Consider the following 6,521-nt stretch of genomic DNA (forward strand, 5'->3'; position numbering starts at 1 on the left):
CGAGGCAAATTGAGGATGGGTCATCAGATGTTATTACGACGAGATGTCTACCTTCACGGTGGCGCCCCGAAAGCGAATGTAAACAAATTTATCTCTCTAGGCACGCGATTCGATACACCTATCAGGAGCATTAAAAAATAAAAGCCACGTTAATCGATAATGATGTCACTCATGTAGTTGCTACCCTCATCATCATAATCAGCTCTGATCAATCGACTGCTGGATAGAGACCTCCGCAGGCCGTCGAACGCCTTTCACTATCCTGCAGAGTAATAATCCATCCAGGATGAGCTCATTTCATCGCTCCATTTCCCGCGGTGGACGTCTTCTCGGGCGCATTCCATCGATTGGCTGTCACTCCGTCGTTAGTCTCGACCACCAGTCATCGCCACTTCCAAGAGTAACAGTGCGCACGGAAGCTGCCTTCTGGACATAGAACGGAGCTGACATGTCCACGAATCGCTTTCTTGCTGTCCACAAATCAAGTTTGCGTGTGATGTCTGTTCTCTCTGCTCAATGATTTTCCCCGTCGTTTACAGGAAGCGTTAGAATTCGTCTATCATCCTTTAGAGCGCAAATAAAACCCAGTAAGGGTGGGGCGGGGGACGCGGTGAGGCAGCCCTCATTGTCCCTCTTTTCTTTGTCGGACATCTCTCTTCTTGCACAATCTCGCCCAGGCCGTGAGATCAAACACAGCTGGACATCGTCCCCTCTCACCCCAACAGCGCCGGCCGCCACGTGACTAATGCCTCCAGCCCCCACAGACAGCGCCCTCCATCCAACCCCACCGCACGCACGTCTGTCTCCCTGCCTCTCTCCCTCAGGATCTCAGCGTGGATCGCCGAGCTCATAAACTCGTCGACAGCAACCAAGGGATGCATTAGGACGTCTGCCGTGGGCTGCGCTTGAATTCCATGCACAGATGCCGAAACCGCCAGCAGCCACCCATCCACATCCCACCCATTCACTGACTCCGATCCCGGTCTCTATTCCCCTAACCCTACCCCGCACGGACATTCCGCCATCCCAATCACGGCCCCTAAAGCGAACGGGGCGGGCGGCCGGGGGTGATATAGACAGAGCCCATTTATATTGAGACAAGAGGTCCTATCGGTGTCATTTAATGGGGCGCCGCCGCCGCTGCCGCATGGTGAATGTATCTGTTGCGGGTCTGGAAGTTATTTGCGGGTCGCAAGATCTTGCTAAGTAAACGGGGCAATGGAAGAGAAGCTGCCCCCCCCCCCCCCCCCACTTATACCTCCCACCCCTCCCCCACGCTGCTCCCAACCGCCCCCCTCAACCCCACCGACCAACTTTCTCGACCCATCCCGACCCTTTGGTTAGGGGCGCCGCGGTGGCGAGATGTTATCTCTCTCGCCTGGTCTGACGCCTGTATATTTGGAGCTTGCGTGTTCTACCCGTGGTCGTGTGGATTTCTGCCCTTGTACTCCGGTTTTTCCCTCCGCATTTAGAAACATTCGCGTAGAGTATTTGGCTACTATAAATGTCCACATGATAAGCCACTTCGCTGACCTATCATGTATAACCAGGTCGCTTTTACAAAAGAGCTATATAGTTCAGTGGGCCTAACCTGGTAAAATAAAAATAAAAGTTTTAGCGTATTGATTGTCATCAACTCACTTTGGCGACAGAGAGAGACCACGATACGCAGGATTGCCTTTAGGCTGGAGCTGTCTGGGGCTGATCTACGCCAATCTCTCCGCTCCCCCCTCGCTATCGGTGGGCAGCGTGTGGCACGAACTGTGGGGCCGAGTAGGTGAGCAGCAGACAACCGTTTAAATGTAATCAGCTGAACATTCAATACGCGGAAACGATTGACACAGCCACATCGATTCAGGGTCACGTCGCCGTAATATCATTAATCAATTCTAGATTTGAAGCTTTCATCACTGCAAGGATTCATACTCTTTGTTTTTTTTTCGGTAAAGTCACGTAGGTAAAATAAAATAAAACAATTAAATCATGACGTTTCGGAGGCAACACAAGCTTCCGTCTTCAGGTAGGACAGTCACAGCAAGATCGCTGCATCAAGTGGGGAGGCTCTGAGAGCCTCGAGCTTAAATACAGGTTAAGGGGGGGGGGGAGCCAAGTAGGGGACATTGATGGGGTGCGGGGCTAAGTTAATCTGTCTTTTGTTATGTTGAGGGTGCGGGGGATGCGGTGGGTCACTGCACGGGGGCAATGGAAAAATGGAAACAAAAATGGAAAAATTCGGAAAGAATATGCTGTGCGCTTATAAGGTAGCTAAAGTTTTGACTTTGTTCATGACATCTTTCCAGTGGTTGCTTAATTTAAAACCATCCTCTCGGTTGAAGTTGTGTCTATGTTTGTATATCTGGATGGCTTCATGGACAAATCTTTGGTAATAACCGGGAGGTTTGCATAGTACTTTGGTATCGGAGAAAACAATGTCATGAGAACCCGCTGTGTTGGGACAATGATCAGCTACGGCCGACGAATTCGTTCTGCAGTGTTTCAAATCTGATTTGTGCTCGCGAATTCGGTCAGAAATATGTCGTTTTGTCTCCCCGATATAGCTGTCACCGCAGATACAACTCAATTTGTAAACACCGGCGTACTGTAAGTCGGGGATGACATCCTTTACGGATGGGATTAGATCACGGATTTTGTGTACTGTATTGAATCGAACCTGGATCTTGTGTTTCTGTAGAATTTTGGAAATATTTTTGGTAACGCCTGCTATGTATGGCAGTGTGATGATTTTGATTGGAGTGTCAAGTGGTTGTTTCTGTATGGTGGAAGAAACAGCTTGGCGGATGATACGGTCAGAGTAACCGTTCATCTTGAGGGCTAGATGTACATGTTTTAATTCACTAGTCAGGTGGTGTTGGTCAGAAATGCAATGAGCTCTATGGTATAATGTTTTGATGAGAGAATTATTTTGAGCCGGGTGGTGGTGGGAATCAGGCTTCCAGTAGGAATCTGTGTGGGTGGACTTCCTGTAAACAGAATGTCCCAAAGAGCAATCATTCCTCCTCTCAAACAGAACATTCAAGAATGGCAGCTTGCTATCTGGAAGTGGAGGGTTTAACGCCATGATGACCCATTCTGATATCCAGGCTCAGGATTGGCTCAGGCCAAAAGTTATCTGGCTGTGAGCCACGCTTAACTTGAGCCAACTCTGCGCACGGTCCCAGCCACGCTCAGGATGAGTTCCCATGTCAGCTGAATCTGAGCCAAGCCACGGTTGAGCCGCTCACGCGCTTCATAGAAAGGAGCTGAACGGCTCGAGGCCAAGCCAGAGTGATGAATACTGTGCCAGAAGCATTCGAAGCGAGCATTCAACACGTCGGCTTTAGCGACAAATATTATTAATAATTGGTTTTTTTTTTGTGGGGTCATACGATCGCGTTAGTAAAATGTGTGTCGCAAACCCTCCTCCAACCGACACCTTTATGAACTGGCTGCACCAGGTGGCTGGGGGGTGTATGACGCACATGTTTACTTATACGCGATTTGACTCAGAAATCAATTATGAATGTCGATGACGATGCTGTGCTTATTGCATTTTCTGACGCTAATGGAAAACTCTTCAGACAAAAAAGCGTTCGTGCAGGCTGGAAACAAATGAGCAGTGATAATCTTACAGGCGCACCGTGATCTCAGCGCACGGAAGGAGCGATAATGACCACGTGGATCGCTCGCTCATCCCAGCATGCATTGCAAAAAAAACATTACCAAGCTGCAGAGCGTACAACACTGGCACGTGTCGTGACGGGTACTGCAAGATCCAATCATGTCCGTCCAGTGCTTGCCGGGCTGCATTGGCTTCCGGTGGCTGAAAGAATACATTATGAGGTCGTATTAATTACACAACAGGCTTGCGGCAAATTAACCACAATACCTTGCTGATCTCGTCAATGAGCATAAACCATCACGCGAACCATCATGCTCGCAGACGCGTTTGGTTAACCATCAAACAATGAGGGTCACCGTATTGCGCGCTTTCAGATGCGCCTCTGCGGCCGTCTGGAAAGCTCTTATTTTCGATATTAGGAAGCCACTGGAGCTATGCACTTTTAAATGTCGTTTGAAAATTATATTTATTTATTTATTTATTTTTGTGTTTGGTTTGTTGTCCCACGCAACTGATTTGCACGGTTGGCTACGTCCGGTGCTAAATAATTGCATTGTACGTGCGTGCATTGAACTTGACTAGACTTCAACCAAACATTGCGCTCATACCGCACACGGCCTCGTCTCAGACCACCGACTTCACTGAGTCGAAATCGTGACCGTCATTTGTGTGGCACGAAGGCGAATAAACGGCTGCGTCAAGCAGTTTAACCCCTGTTAAGGATCATTAATAAGGCATAGCCACCATTGACTGCTGCCGCTTCGTGCCTCCGGGGCTTCATGTGGACGTAGCTAATCATTTATGTTCGCGGAAGTAGTTTCTGTGAAAATGCAACTCACACACGCACACAACAACGGCCATTTGCGTAATCTTTTTACAAGGACACGGTTGGGAAGGAGTCCTTAATGGGGTTTGACAATACGATAATGCAAATGTCACGTAGCATCACGTCGAGTTGATTGCGCGTGTAACATTTTAGTGAGTGTCATATTGTGTCTGCTCCAAGTATCTGCACCTGGATATGGGCACGCGGTTTGACTACTGCTGGGATCTATCTCTTTGTATACACGACCCTCGGTTCTCTCACATAATGGAGTGTGTGTGGCAGGTGTAACCATCAGCACAACGACCTACGCAGCGACCCAGAAATGTACATGAACATTAGCGAACTTATTTCTAGTAAGGGATATCCGAATGTGGAGTACAAGGTGGAAACTGCAGATGGGTTTATCCTGAGTGTGAACAGAATCCCACGTGGACTGAAGGACAGCACGGCAGCAGTGCGTCCCGCCGTGCTGCTGCAGCACGGGCTGTTGGCTGGCGGAAGCAACTGGGTGTCCAACTTCGCCCACGACAGCCTGGGCTTCATCCTGGCCGATGCCGGCTACGACGTGTGGATCGGAAACAGCCGCGGGAACACCTGGTCGCACCACCACCGTGCCCTGACGCATGATCAGGAGGAGTTCTGGGCGTGGAGCTCTTTGGATCTCCCTGCCGTGGTGGACTTCATCCTCAACGAGACCTAACGAAGAACGGTTGTTCTACGCGGGGCACTCGCAGCGAACCACCATTGCCCTGGCTGCTTTCTCTTCCAACCCTAAACTGGCGAAGAAGATCAAGCTCTTCATAGGGCTTGCGGCTGTGGTTAACGTGCACCACTCCACAAGCCCCATGGCTAAACTGGCTGACGTTCCGGATTGGCTCATCTAGGTGATTTTTGGAAAAATGAAAGAAGTTCTTGCCTCATAATGACATTCTCAAATGGCTGTCGGCAGAAATCAGTGACAAGGAAATCATCGAAGACTTGTGTGAACATGTTTTCTTCGTCATTTGTGGCTTTAACGAGAAGAACATGAACGTGAGTCGAGTGCCAGTCTATGCCTCTCACTGCCCAGCTGGAACCTCGATTCAGAACATGCTTCATTGGCGACAGGTTGGTTTTTGGATTTTTGTTTGTTGCGGTTGCACCCGATTCAAGAGCCGAATGGCTCACAGGGCTATATCTAATAAATGAAAAACTGAAAAAAAAACTAAACATATTTAAACTACTTTTTTATTTTACGAGGTAAGTCTCACCGAGCTGTATAGTTGCGGTCACAAATGAAAGCCCAATGAAGTGACTTATGTGGAAATTATAGCCGCCAAATACCGCATTTTCCCGCATATAGCCCGCATACGCATATAACCCGCAGATGCATATACCCCGCAGGGTCTTGCTTTGTTTGTAAAAAGTGGTATACCCCGCGGGTTATTTGCGGGAAAATACGGTACTCTAAATGCATGTTTCTAAATGTGAAGGGAAAACCCGGAGGACTCAGGGAAAAATCCACGTGACCACGAGGAGAGAAACTTGCAAACTCCAAATATACAGCAGCAGGCGTCAGGGTCGGAATCCAACCCACGACCTCCTGTATACCAGGCGAGGTAGTTAACATCTGGCCATCCTGGCGCCCAACTGCCGAGTGCATCTTTCCCCACAATGTATGCCTATTGTACTCTCAGTATCACGAGAGCAATAATCAATGTATAACTCTCCAAGAGAGAGAATGTGTGTCTAATGACGGTCATATCAGGTGCTGCACCCCAATTTAAAGCGCTTGTTTTTTTGGTGCAGTCATCGGTGACCAAGCTGAGACGACGATTAACTCATTGCACTTGAGAACCCGGCTTCACCAAAGGCGGGTGCCTGGATTCGAACGCGCTCTGCCGTCTGAGCCAACAGGTGACCTCCAAACCCAAGCCCTTTGTCATCTCACTGCTGGACAAAGGGGTCCTCCACGCCATATCGGCCATGGGGTTGGTTGATCATACTTCACCACACTGGTCGGTGCAGGTCGATAAGGCGGGGTGGAGAGCGGCGCCAGTCCCAATATCGCTCGCCACTGGTGTCGCTAATCGTTTG

The 6,521-nt window shown here is 49.2% G+C and overlaps 1 pseudogene; it reads left to right on the forward strand.

Moving 5' to 3' along the window:
* Positions 1–4,722: 4,722 nt before the first annotated feature.
* On the forward strand, positions 4,723–5,597 carry LOC116950787 (lysosomal acid lipase/cholesteryl ester hydrolase pseudogene; annotated as a pseudogene).
* The last annotated feature ends 924 nt before the right edge of the window (positions 5,598–6,521 follow it).

Source organism: Petromyzon marinus, chromosome 2, assembly GCF_048934315.1.
Source record: "Petromyzon marinus isolate PM22_M1 ecotype Great Lakes invasive population chromosome 2, UKy_Petmar_22M1.pri1.0, whole genome shotgun sequence".
NCBI classification, from domain to species: Eukaryota; Metazoa; Chordata; class Hyperoartia; order Petromyzontiformes; family Petromyzontidae; genus Petromyzon; species Petromyzon marinus.